The following is a 12,648-nucleotide window of genomic DNA, read 5'->3' as shown; positions in this document are numbered from 1 at the left end:
TCATAACAATATAGGTCATCATAGATTGAGATTACCTTGTAATTCCTAGGTAAATGTCCTTGGAAAAAAGGAATATGAACCTACGGGATTGCAGTCAACAAAATAAGGTGTCCACGTGCTACCTCTACAAAGGTTTGTAATACAGTTGTCATTGGGATCTTTGCTAGATAAGTTCTTATTCTACTTTGGGTATTTATTGTGTTACTAGCCAGGGCAGGCTTTGCTATGATGCAATAACAACCCCACACTCTTAGTGGCTTAAAACATTTGTTACTCATGCCATATGTCTATCCTTGGCAGTCACTCAGGAACCAAGGCTCAGGGAGGTTCCATCTTGACACAAGCTTCCATGATTGTAGAAAAAGGAAAAGGGAACTTGGCTAGCCATAGGTAGGCACCTGAAGTTTTTGTCTAGAAGTAACATGCATGATCACATTTCAATGAACAAAGCAAGCCATGTGACTATGCAAGTTCAAGCAGATGGAAAAGAGCTATGATAGCCTTGTGCTAAGACCACAGTACTAAGCATTTGTGCCTGAAGTACGGCCACAGGGCCGGCGCGGTGGTTCACATTTGTAATCCCAGCACTTTGGGAGGCCAAGGCAGGCAGCTCACTTGAGCCCAGGAGTTCCAGAGCAGCCAGGGCAAAATGACGGAATCCTGTCTCTGAAAAAAATACAAAAGTTAGCTCGGGATGCTGGTGCATGCCTCTACTCCTAGCTACTTTAGGAGGCTGAGGCGAGAGGATGGATTAAGCCTGTGAGCCTGGGAGGTGGAGGCTGAAGTGAGCCATGATCGTGCCACTGCACTCCAGCATGGGTGACAGAGCGAGACCTTGTCTCAAACAAAAACAAAAACAAAAATTATGGCCTCAGACCCTTTTACTAGGACCAAGAGCTGCTGATGTCCTCTTTGTTTCTTTATTGAAGAGAAACATATACTAAATCTTTGTACTCATAATCTCACTCACCTCTCCTACTGAGCACCTGCTGCTTTCTCTCCTTTCTTCCGTCTCCCTGGAGTAAAGTGAATTTCCTCTTAGAGAAATGGTGACTGGATATTTTAAAAAATACCTGGGTAAGAAGGGCTGTTAAGTTAGAGAGGGTTCATGGTGACAGGGTTCAGTAAAGAGAGAAACTTAGGAATAGGAGCAGCTCCAGTCTCCAACTCCCAGCGCGAGCGACACAGAAGACTGGTGATTTCTGCATTTTCAACTGAGGTACTGGGTTCATCTCACTGGGGAGGGCCGGATGATCGGTGCTGGTCAGCTGCTGCAGCCAGCGAGAGCTGAAGCAGGGCAAGGCATTGCCTCACCTGGGAAGCGCAAGGGGGAAGGGAGTCCCTTTTCCTAGCCAGGGGAACTGAGACACACAACACCTGGAAAATCGGGTAACTCCCACCCCAATACTGCGCTTTAAGCAAACAGGCACATCAGGAGATCATATCCCACACCTGGCCGGGAGGGTCCCACACCCACGGAGCCTCCCTCATTGCTAGCGCAGCAGTCTGTGATCTACCGGCAAGGCAGCAGCGAGGCTGGGGGAGGGGCGCCCGCCATTGCTGAGGCTTAAGTAGGTAAACAAAGCTGCTGGGAAGCTCGAATGGAGCTCACAGCAGCTCAAGGAAACCTGCCTGTCTCTGTAGACTCCACCTCTGGGGACAGGGCACAGTAAACTAAACAAACGCAGCAGACACCTCTGCAGACGCAGACACCTCTGCAGACGCAAACGACTCTGTCTGACAGCTTTGAAGAGAGCAGTGGATCTCCCAACACGGAGGTTGAGATCTGAGAAGGGACAGACTCTCTGCTCAAGTGGGTCCCTGACCCCTGAGTAGCCTAACTGGGAGACATCCCCCACTAGGGGCAGTCTGACACCCCACACCTCACAGGGAGGAGTACACCCCTGAGAGGAAGCTTCCAAAGCAAGAATCAGACAGGTACACTCGCTGTTCAGAAATATTCTATCTTCTGCAGCCTCTGCTGCTGATACCCAGGCAAATAGGGTCTGGAGTGGACCTCAAGCAATCTCCAACAGACCTACAGCTGAGGGTCCTGACTGTTAGAAGGAAAACTATCAAACAGGAAGGACACCTACACCAAAACCCCATCAGTACATCACCATCATCAAAGACCAGAGGCAGATAAAACCACAAAGATGGGGAAAAAGCAGGGCAGAAAAGCTGGAAATTCAAAAAATAAGAGCGCATCTCCCCCGGCAAAGGAGCGCAGCTCATCGCCAGCAACGGATCAAAGCTGGACAGAGAATGACTTTGACAAGATGAGAGAAGAAGGCTTCAGTCCATCAAATTTCTCAGAGCTAAAGGAGGAATTACGTACCCAGCGCAAAGAAACTAAAAATCTTGAAAAAAAAGTGGAAGAATTGATGGCTAGAGTAATTAATGCAGAGAAGGTCCTAAACGAAATGAAAGAGATGAAAACCATGACACGAGAAATACGTGACAAATGCACAAGCTTCAGTAACCAACTCGATCAACTGGAAGAAAGAGTATCAGCGATTGAGGATCAAATGAATGAAATGAAGCGAGAAGAGAAACCAAAAGAAAAAAGAAGAAAAAGAAATGAACAAAGCCTGCAAGAAGTATGGGATTATGTAAAAAGACCAAATCTACGTCTGATTGGGGTGCCTGAAAGTGAGGGGGAAAATGGAACCAAGTTGGAAAACACTCTTCAGGATATCATCCAGGAGAACTTCCCCAACCTAGTAGGGCAGGCCAACATTCAAATCCAGGAAATACAGAGAATGCCACAAAGATACTCCTCGAGAAGAGCAACTCCAAGACACATAATTGCCAGATTCACCAAAGTTGAAATGAAGGAAAAAATCTTAAGGGCAGCCAGAGAGAAAGGTCGGGTTACCCACAAAGGGAAGCCCATCAGACTAACAGCAGATCTCTCAGCAGAAACTCTACAAGCCAGAAGAGAGTGGGGGCCAATATTCAACATTCTTAAAGAAAAGAATTTTAAACCCAGAATTTCATATCCAGCCAAACTAAGTTTCATAAGTGAAGGAGAAATAAAATCCTTTACAGATAAGCAAATGCTTAGAGATTTTGTCACCACTAGGCCTGCCTTACAAGAGACCCTGAAGGAAGCACTAAACATGGAAAGGAACAACCAGTACCAGCCATTGCAAAAACATGCCAAAATGTAAAGACCATTGAGGCTAGGAAGAAAGTGCATCAACTAACGAGCAAAATAACCAGTTAATATCATAATGGCAGGATCAAGTTCACACATAACAATATTAACCTTAAATGTAAATGGACTAAATGCTCCAATTAAAAGACACAGACTGGCAAACTGGATAAAGAGTCAAGACCCATCAGTCTGCTGTATTCAGGAGACCCATCTCACACGCAGAGACATACATAGGCTCAAAATAAAGGGATGGAGGAAGATTTACCAAGCAAATGGAGAACAAAAAAAAGCAGGGGTTGCAATACTAGTCTCTGATAAAACAGACTTTAAACCATCAAAGATCAAAAGAGACAAAGAAGGCCATTACATAATGGTAAAGGGATCAATTCAACAGGAAGAGCTAACTATCCTAAATATATATGCACCCAATACAGGAGCACCCAGATTCATAAAGCAAGTCCTTAGAGACTTACAAAGAGACTTAGCCTCCCATACAATAATAATGGGAGACTTCAACACTCCACTGTCAACATTAGACAGATCAACGAGACAGAAAGTTAACAAGGATATCCAGGAATTGAACTCATCTCTGCAGCAAGCAGACCTAATAGACATCTATAGAACTCTCCACCCCAAATCAACAGAATATACATTCTTCTCAGCACCACATCATACTTACTCCAAAATTGACCACGTAATTGGAAGTAAAGCACTCCTCAGCAAATGTACAAGAACAGAAATTATAACAAACTGTCTCTCAGACCACAGTGCAATCAAACTAGAACTCAGGACTAAGAAACTCAATCAAAACTGCTCAACTACATGGAAACTGAACAACCTGCTCCTGAATGACTACTGGGTACATAACGAAATGAAGGCAGAAATAAAGATGTTCTTTGAAACCAATGAGAACAAAGATACAACATACCAGAATCTCTGGGACACATTTAAAGCAGTGTGTAGAGGGAAATTTATAGCACTAAATGCCCACAAGAGAAAGCAGGAAAGATCTAAAATTGACACTCTAACATCGCAGTTAAAAGAACTAGAGAAGCAAGAGCAAACACATTCGAAAGCTAGCAGAAGGCAAGAAATAACTAAGATCAGAGCAGAACTGAAGGAGATAGAGACACAAAAAACCCTCCAAAAAATCAATGAATCCAGGAGTTGGTTTTTTGAAAAGATCAACAAAATTGACAGACCACTAGCCAGACTAATAAAGAAGAAAAGAGAGAAGAATCAAATCGACGCAATTAAAAATGATAAAGGGGATATCACCACCGACCCCACAGAAATACAAACTACCATCAGAGAATACTATAAACACCTCTACGCAAATAAACTGGAAAATCTAGAAGAAATGGATAATTTCCTGGACACTTACACTCTTCCAAGACTAAACCAGGAAGAAGTTGAATCCCTGAATAGACCAATAGCAGGCTCTGAAATTGAGGCAACAATTAATAGCCTACCAACTAAAAAACGTCCAGGACCAGATGGATTCACAGCTGAATTCTACCAGAGGTACAAGGAGGAGTTGGTATCATTCCTTCTGAAACTATTCCAATCAATAGAAAAAGAGGGAATCCTCCCTAACTCATTTTATGAGGCCAATATCATCCTGATACCAAAGCCTGGCAAGGACACAACAAAAAAAGAGAATTTTAGACCAATATCCCTGATGAACATCGATGCAAAAATCCTCAATAAAATACTGGCAAACCGGATTCAGCAACACATCAAAAAGCTTATCCACCATGATCAAGTGGGCTTCATCCCTGGGATGCAAGGCTGGTTCAACATTCGCAAATCAATAAACATAATCCAGCATATAAACAGAACCAAAGACAAGAACCACATGATTATCTCAATTGATGCAGAAAAGGCTTTTGACAAAATTCAACAGCCCTTCATGCTAAAAATGCTCAATAAATTCGGTATTGATGGAACGTACCTCAAAATAATAAGAGCTATTTATGACAAACCCACAGCCAATATCATACTGAATGGGCAAAAACTGGAAAAATTCCCTTTGAAAACTGGCACAAGACAGGGATGCCCTCTCTCACCACTCCTATTCAACATAGTGTTGGAAGTTCTGGCTAGGGCAATCAGGCAAGAGAAAGAAATCAAGGGTATTCAGTTAGGAAAAGAAGAAGTCAAATTGTCCCTGTTTGCAGATGACATGATTGTATATTTAGAAAACCCCATTGTCTCAGCCCAAAATCTCCTTAAGCTAATAAGCAACTTCAGCAAAGTCTCAGGATACAAAATTAATGTGCAAAAATCACAAGCATTCTTATACACCAGTAACAGACAAACAGAGAGCCAAATCAGGAATGAACTTCCATTCACAATTGCTTCAAAGAGAATCAAATACCTAGGAATCCAACTTACAAGGGATGTAAAGGACCTCTTCAAGGAGAACTACAAACCACTGCTCAGTGAAATAAAAGAGGACACAAACAAATGGAAGAACATACCATGCTCATGGATAGGAAGAATCAATATCGTGAGAATGGCCATACTGCCCAAGGTAATTTATAGATTCAATGCCATCCCCATCAAGCTACCAATGAGTTTCTTCACAGAATTGGAAAAAACTGCTTTAAAGTTCATATGGAACCAAAAAAGAGCCCGCATCTCCAAGACAATCCTAAGTCAAAAGAACAAAGCTGGAGGCATCACGCTACCTGACTTCAAACTATACTACAAGGCTACAGTAACCAAAACAGCATGGTACTGGTACCAAAACAGAGATATAGACCGATGGAACTGAACAGAGTCCTCAGAAATAATACCACACATCTACAGCCATTTGATCTTTGACAAACCTGAGAGAAACAAGAAATGGGGAAAGGATTCCCTATTTAATAAATGGTGCTGGGAAAATTGGCTAGCCATAAGTAGAAAGCTGAAACTGGATCCTTTCCTTACTCCTTATACGAAAATTAATTCAAGATGGATTAGAGACTTAAATGTTAGACCTAATACCATAAAAATCCTAGAGGAAAACCTAGGTAGTACCATTCAGGACATAGGCATGGGCAAAGATTTCATGTCTAAAACACCAAAAGCAACAGCAGCAAAAGCCAAAATTGACAAATGGGATCTCATTAAACTAAAGAGCTTCTGCACAGCAAAAGACACTACCATCAGAGTGAACAGGCAACCTACAGAATGGGAGAAAATTTTTGCAATCTACTCATCTGACAAAGGGCTAATATCCAGAACCTACAAAGAACTCAAACAAATTTACAAGAAAAAAACAAACAACCCCATCAAAAAGTGGGCAAAGGATATGAACAGACATTTCTCAAAAGAAGACATTCATACAGCCAACAGACACATGAAAAAATGCTCATCATCACTGGCCATCAGAGAAATGCAAATCAAAACCACGGTGAGATACCATCTCACACCAGTTAGAATGGCAATCATTAAAAAGTCAGGAAACAACAGGTGCTGGAGAGGATGTGGAGAAATAGGAACACTGATACACTGTTGGTGGGATTGTAAACTAGTTCAACCATTATGGAAAACAGTATGGCAATTCCTCAAGGATCTAGAACTAGATGTACCATATGACCCAGCCATCCCATTACTGGGTATATACCCAAAGGATTATAAATTATGCTGCTATAAAGACACATGCACACGTATGTTTATTGCAGCACTATTCACAATAGCAAAGACTTGGAATCAACCCAAATGTCCATCAGTGACAGATTGGATTAAGAAAATGTGGCACATATACACCATGGAATACTATGCAGCCATAAAAAAGGATGAGTTTGAGTCCTTTGTAGGGACTTGGATGCAGCTGGAATCCATCATTCTTAGCAAACTATCACAAGAACAGAAAACCAAACACCGCATGTTCTCACTCATAGGTGGGAACTGAACAATGAGATCACTCGGACTCAGGAAGGGGAACATCACACACCGGGGCCTATCATGGGGAGGGGGGAGGGGGGAGGGATTGCATTGGGAGTTATACCTGATGTAAATGACGAGTTGATGGGTGCAGCACAGCAACATGGCACAAGTATACATATGTAACAAACCTGCACGTTATGCACATGTACCCTACAACTTAAAGTATAATAATAATAAATAAATTAAAAAAAAACAAAAAGAGAGAGAAACTTAGTGGCTCACTTAGTAGAAAAGATAAGGAGTAGGTATTCCCTAGGATTGCAAGAAGGGCCTTAGGAACTGAGGCCTTAGCCACTGGAATCAGGGTTAATGCCACCAGGATTATTTTTCTCCCATTAGTCTGTCATCTCTTCATGTTCTGCTTGCTGGAAATGGACATATTCCTAGAGCTATAGATGGTTGCCATTTTTCCTTCACATTCTCTCAGCTCTGTACCGTAGAGGCAAGGCTACTTCTTTAGCTCCAATCCAGGAATCCCAGGGAAGGACTCTGATTGGCCCAGCTTAGATCACATGCCCACACTGAAGCAATGACTGTGTCCAAGGAAATGGGATACTATGATTGGTCAGGCCTGAGTCAGGTGTGTGCCCAGGGAGGACAGGATTAAATTATCAGAATGAGGGACATGGTTAAGTTGGCTGGGCAAATAAAAACCATAATTACTTTAATTTACTATAGCTGTCTTAGAGTTTGATATAGACAGTGACCTTTGAAGACTAAGATTGGAGAAAATTTTTGCAATCTATCCGTCTGACAAAGGGCTAATATCCAGAATCTACAAAGAACTTAAACAAATTTACAAGAAAAAAACAACCCCATCAAAAAGTGGGCAGAGGATATGAACAGACACTTCTCAAAAGAAGACATTTATGCAGCCAACAGACATGAAAAAATGCTCATCATTACTGGTCATCAGAGAAATGCAAATCAAAACCACAATTAGATACCATCTCACGCCAGTTAGAATGGTGATCATTAAAAAGTCAGGAAACAACAGATGCTGGAGAGGATGTGGAGAAATAGGAACGCTTTTACACTCTTAGTGGGAGTGTAAATTAGTTCAACCATGTGGAAGACAGTGTGGGGATTCCTCAAGGATCTAGAAATAGAAATACCATTTGACCCAGCTATCCCATTACTGGGTATATACCCAAAGAATTATAAATCATGCTACTATAAAGACACATGCACACATATGTTTATTACAGCACTATTCACAATAGCAAAGACTTGGAACCAACCCAAATGTCCATCAGTGATAGACTGGATTAAGAAAATGTGGCACATATGCACCATGGAATGCTATGCGGCCATAAAACGGATGGGTTCATATCCTTTGCAGGGACATGGATGAAGCTGGAAACCATCATTCTGAGCAAACTATCACAAGGACAGAAAACCAAACACCGCATGTTCTCACTTATAAGTAGGAGTTGAACCTCGTTATGAGAACACATGGACACAGGGCGGAGAACATCACATACCGGGGCCTGTCGGGGGGTGGGAGGCTAGGAGAGGAATAGCATTAGGAGAAATACCTAATGTAAATGATGAGTTGATGGGTGCAGCAAACCAGCATGGCACATGTATACCTATACTGCATAGGCGTACATGTGCACATGTATCCTAGAACCTAAAGTATAATTAAAAAAAAAAAAGAAAAGAAAACTAAATAAGACAGTGTTGTTCCTTCCAAATTAAAACCTTCCCATCACTTCCCGTTACAATTAGAATAAAATCCAAATCCTCCGTTGTGATTTACAGAGCCTTACATGTTAGGACCTCTGTTCATCTATCTAAACTATTTTTACTTTCCCCTCACTCAGGGGCAACAGCCCCACCAACCTTCATTCAGCTTTCTAGATACACCAAGCTTGTTCCCAACTAGGGGGAACTAGTTGTTTCCCCTGATCTTTGCAAGTCCTTCTGGTCAGTCAGGCTTTATCTGAAATGTTGCCTCCATAAAGAGGCCCACTCTGATTACTTTGTATAAAATAGCTCCCAGTTACTTCCTATCACATCCTCCTATTTTAATTCTCAGCATAGCATATCATTAATTGGTATTTTCTTGTTTGCTTGTTTATTTAAATTATTTTCCTTCTTGTTAGATTGCAAACTCCATGAAAGCCTGGATTATGGCTGTTTTGTTCACTGTTGTATCCCCAGTGCTTAGAACAGTGAACAGTGCCTGACACGTAGTAGATGCTCAATATTTATTGAGTGAATGAATATGGCCATTGCCGAGCTGACACACCAGGTAATGGAAAGAACGCAGGTCCTGCTGAGAGGCCAACACCATCCACTGGTCAGTATTCCTATAGGAGACCACTTAGCTCCCAGCTCCTGTGGTTCTGCAGTACCAAGTGGCAGCCCCTGGGATCCTCTGCTCATAGGCTCATGGTTTTCAAGGGACAGCTTTAGGGTGTCCTCCTAGACCTCAAACGACCTCTCCCTTTCTATGTTCTGAACTCCATCCTGTACCCTTCTTTGCTTTGGGCCCTAATTTGTGTCTGGTTGTCCACAGGTAGGGCCTCTCTGCTCTTTCTTCCAGAGTGAAAGAGTAAAGGTATCCCTGGAAGGCACAACACCACTTTGCAAGCATAAATTCCTTAATCATAGTTGCCTTTAATAATAATAACAATAATGCCCTAAAATATAATAATGTGCTAGATATGGTGTGGGCATTGAGCTAAACATTTTATACATCAAGCTCAATCTCAGAAAGACTAGTGTTGTTAGCCACATTGTCGGCCAGTGAAACTGAGGCTCGAAGGAGAAATAACTTGCTCAGGGTCATACAGTTAGTTTGTAGTTGAGTTGTGACTAAAACCCAGGTCTCTCAGATTCCAAAGCTTGTGCTCAGAACCCCTGCAGTTACAAAGTACCCAAATAGTGCCCATTAGGGATCAACTTCCAAGAACTGGGTCTTGCCTTCCTAGAGTGGAGCGGTGTTTCCTCCTTTACTCATTGTTCATTTCATATATGTAAAACAGAACATGATCATATTTCAATACGTAACTTCTGCACAACCCAAAATTAAAACACCACAGTAAAATAAATGAGAAAAACATGGTATTTCATTTGCAATACTTGAAAAAATGTTAACCTTCTTAATCATAAATGAGCTCTTAGAAATCAGTAACAAAGAGACTAACATTAAAAGGGAAATGAAAATAAAAGAAATAGAGGAAAATGAAATAATGCAAATGATTAATAAGATGATATGAAGATGATGTAGCTTAACATTAATAGATGAAAAAGCAATTTCTTTGTAATATTACATTATCAATGATCACAAATACAGAAATCTAACATTTGTATAGAATATTAGGAAATAAGGAACTATTAAACACTGGGAAAATTTACTCCAGTTTTGGGAAATTTACTCAAAATTTAGATCTTGTATGTACTTTGTCCTGGCAGTTCCAGTCTGTAGGAATTATTCCAACAGAGTAGTTGGACAAATTGAAATTTATGTATAAGTATGTTTCTTACATAGAAAATCTATAGCTAATTTATCACCCCCAACTACTTGTGTATCAATTGATTTTAAAAAAATAGATTGGGGGTGTTCATTAAATATTAATTTAGGTCTATTTAGGTTAGGTTCTGGGCTAGATTCTGGAGACACAAAAGTGAATAAGACATAGTCCCTGTCCCCTTAAAGCTCATAATTCAGGGGTAGGCAGATGAGTAAGCAGACAGCAACACACTTTGAAAGGCGCTATTGTTAAGGTGTGTTCCAAATCTGAGGAACCCAAAGATACTCCATTCTACTGACCTCTCTTCTTAGCTAGCAGCTTGAGAAACAGGTTTGAGATGATCAAAGCATTTGTACCACCTAACCAGACTCCCCTGAAGCTACTGAGACAGTCTAATGTAGTGTAGTCTAGTGAGACATATACATGCCTCATTTTGTCTTGTGTGTGTATCAAATTTTACATAATAAAACACTTTAAGATGTTTTTCTGTCTATGGAACCAGAAAAGACAAGAAAAAAAGGTTGGTGACCTTGTGTGCTCCCCAAATAAGGATTTGTGGAGAGTGGGTGTTCTATACTATTGTTGGAAATGAAATTAGTACACACTCTATGGAGGGCATTCTGGCAATATCTATTGAAAACTTTAAAGTGTATATATCATTTGATCCAGTAATTACACTTTTAGATATTTATTTTAAGGAAATAGCAGTATAAGTGTGCAAAGACATACTTCTAAAGATTTTTATTTTATATTAATTATAAGCCTGAAATGTTGGGAAAAAATCAATTATTCAACAATAGAAATTTGGTTAAATTAGCTTCAGTATTGACATGAAAAAATGTCCACATTGTTAAGCAAAAAAAAAAGAGGAAACAGTAAGAAAGAGAAAAGTGGTCCCTGACAGATGGGAGTTGGCCTGGCACTCATAGCCTCGGTGTTTTCCTATTGAACATAAAGGATTTCATAGAACACCAACATCAGACAAGGACACTCAGTGCCGATGATAGATGAAGAAAAAAATGAGATCACTCTGTAATCACGTCTGAATGCAGGCAAAACAGGAACACTGTCCAGACCACAAAATGACTGAGCAGCCTCCTGTCCCGGCTAAGAGGAATGACTGCTGCTTCTTTACCAGTTCTTCACTGGCTTTAGCTTTGCAGCAGTCTTCCCTCCTTCCGGATAAGAGTTATTAAGATACCCACCCACAGAATTACCCCGCTTCCTTAAATCCTTCTGCAAACCCCCTAGCACAAGCCTGAGTCCCATAATAATTTCTTTCTAGCACCCTCTTACTGAAACACCCCACACTTCCCCATGCCATGCATTCTCCCCCACAGCAAAGAGTAATAACCCCAACTTGCTTGACTACAGGTGTGTTCCGAGTGATCTTTGGCTGGAGAGCAATGACAACCAGTACTATCTTATAATAGTTTGTAATAGATATGTATTTCCACTGTCATAAAATTGTGTGGCATAGCACACAACCAACTGTTAGCAATGGTCACCCTGATGAGGGGTTTTACTTTTGATTTACTATCTTATTTTTTATTTTATTTTTAACAATGTGCATGAATTGAGATGGAAGGAGGAGGATGATGAAGAGGTGGGGAAGGAGAATAAGTGAAGGAAAAAAATGGAAGAATGAAGAGAAATGAAGATGGCAGTGGCAGCAGCTCTAAGACATGTTTGATAATGATGTTATTAGAGGATCTTTGTGTTCTTTAAATATCTATAATATGCATTACACTTGAATATGAAACAGTTATTTTTAAACGAAAGAAGATTGTCATTTTTCCGGAGAAATACGGTATGACTATTTCTAATTTCTTATTTTTGCAATAGTGAAGTAGGGATCTCATGCCTGACTAACGTTGAACACAAGTTTGAAGACTTTTGGTTTTCTGTGTCCATTGCAGTATAGTTAGATGCAGTAGGTGTCGCTTTTTCCCCAAGAATAGCCTGTTGCTAACACTGGTGGAGGTCCTCTCTGAGCTGTGCCCAATTCTGTCAATTATCTGTCTTCAAGATTTGCCTAATCTCTAACCTTTGAGTAATGTGTACTTG

The sequence above is a fragment of the Macaca mulatta genome, chromosome 13, assembly GCF_049350105.2.
Source record: "Macaca mulatta isolate MMU2019108-1 chromosome 13, T2T-MMU8v2.0, whole genome shotgun sequence".
In the NCBI taxonomy this organism is placed as follows: domain Eukaryota; kingdom Metazoa; phylum Chordata; class Mammalia; order Primates; family Cercopithecidae; genus Macaca; species Macaca mulatta.
The sequence above is the reverse complement of the archived record's forward strand: the minus strand, read 5'-3'. Positions refer to the sequence as shown.